Genomic DNA, 2,295 nt, shown 5'->3' on the forward strand with positions numbered 1-2,295 from the left:
TTGTTTCTGATGAGAGGTTCAATGTTTGCCTAATGGGATATCCTTTGAAAGTAACTTGATGTTTTTCTCTTGTCAATTTTTCTCTTGTCTCTGGCTATGTTTTTGGTCAATCTGGCTATGATGTGCCATGGAGATCTTGGATTCATTCTATGTTGTGTCCTTTGTATTTCTTGGGTCTGGATATTTGAATGCCTCTCTAAGTTTGGAAAGTTTTCTTCTAGGATTTCATGGAATAGATTACCAATGCCCTGATTAGTTTATTTACCTTCTGAGATACTGATTACCTGGATGTTTGGGCGTCTAATGGTATCTAGTATTACTCATACATTATTCTCATTTGGGGGTGGCTATTTTCTCAGTCTTTTTTTGTGAATATTTCTAGGTCAGAGGTTCTGGCTTCTACATCTGAGATTCGGTCTTCTGCATGATTTAATCTGCTTTTAATACTTTCAAGGGAAGTATTGATTTCCTGTATTATAGCCTTCATCTCTAATAGTTCTGTTTGATTCTTTTTTATCCTATGAATTTCTATTTTCAGATCGTGGAATAACTTCCTCACCTCCTGGAACTCATTGTCTCTTTTCTCCTGCATTTTCTGGAGTTAGTTCTCCCTCTTCTCTTGCATCTCTATTAGCTTTGTCACTATGAATATCTTAAATTCTTTATCTGACATTTCCATAAATTCATTGTACTGTCTGTGCATGATGAAGGGCTATTCTTTCACCTTGAGGGAGAGATATTTTCTTGATTTCCCATATTTTGTGCCTTTGTGGTGGTTTCTGGTCATCTGATGGATTATACATTACTTCCTACCTTCTTGAAGTTAATTCTGAGTGTTAGAGGTGTGCAGAAGATGACCTGGCTTTTCACTGGGTGTTGGGCCAGAAGGAGAGTTTTAGGACAGAGAGCCCCAGTGTGATTTCCAAGCTACCAGTTCCAGGACTGGAAATGCAGTGAGTCATGCACCTTAACCACCACGCCACCCACTGGCCTCTAAAATTATACCTTTATACAAGTAACTAAGGTTAAATGAGATGTGGGTGAGCCCTAATGCAGTATGGGCTATTTTGATACAGAAAAAAGGGGGGGATGGGGGGGAGAGGCACAGGTAAGGGTGAAGAATGTGAGCAGATGAAAGGCCATGTGCAGATACAGTGAAAAAGAAGCCATCTGCAAGCCAAGGAAATAGGCCTCAGGAGAAACCAAACCTACTGACACCTTCACTTGGGGCTTCCATCCTCTAGAACTGTAAGAAAATAAATTTCTGTTGTTAAGTCACCCATTTCTGTGGTATTTTGTTATGGCAGCTCTAACAAACTAATACATTTCCTCACACCCTCAGTCACCCTGGCCTGCCTTGCCCAACCTTTGGATGCTGCAGTTCGCATCAACCCTACCAGCTACACCTTTGAAACAGATCCAGATTGGACTACCTGTCAGCACCTACACCATGACCACCTTGATCTGACCCACCTACCCCACTCCCCAGAATTCTGGCAGCATTTGTGTCCTGGATCTCCCTGCCTCCTTTCTCACCCTGAAAGTCTTCCCCTGTAGCATCCAGAAGACTCCTATGTAGAGCAAACTTACAGTACAGTCCTTTTCTGCTCAAAGGCCTCCCATGGTTCCTATCTCTCTGACTAAAAGTCAAAGTCCTATATGGTCCATAAGCCCTTCAAGATCTGTTGCATAGGCTTCCTTCCCCATTCTGACCCTATCCCCTCCCCTCTTCCCTTAATCCACTGCAATCAGGCTTCTTCCCCTATACCTATCTCATGGTCTTGGTGTTTGCATCTAATCTACCTGGAACATGTTTTCCCCCAGTTATTCTCTCTATTCAGGCCTCACCTGAGATGTCAGTTTCTCAGAGAACTGTCTTGTTTCTTTGTTTACCATTTGACTCCACACTCAGTATTAGTTCCATGAAAGCAGGTCATGTCTGTCCTCGTCACTGCAGTACCCAATCTGGAACAATGCTGACCACTTGTAGTCAGTCCTCAGTATTTACCTTCGGCCCTTTCTCCTTCACACATCCCCCTCCTGTAGCACAGGCTGCCTCATGGAGCCACTGCCCACTGCTGCCGGGGGTGGGCCCCCCCAGCCACTCAATTTGAAGTTTTATGTTTAGATCCTTGATCCATTTTGAGTTAACTTTTGTTAACAGTGAGAGACAGGGGTCCAGTCTCACTTTTCTGCAAATGGATGTCCAATTTTTCCAGCACATTTTGTTGAAGAAATTTTCTTTTCCCCACTGAACTGTCTAGGGCCCTTTGTGAAAATCAATTGGCTAGGGCG

This window comes from Tupaia chinensis, unplaced genomic scaffold, assembly GCF_000334495.1.
Source record: "Tupaia chinensis unplaced genomic scaffold, TupChi_1.0 Scaffold000475_1, whole genome shotgun sequence".
In the NCBI taxonomy this organism is placed as follows: Eukaryota; Metazoa; Chordata; class Mammalia; order Scandentia; family Tupaiidae; genus Tupaia; species Tupaia belangeri.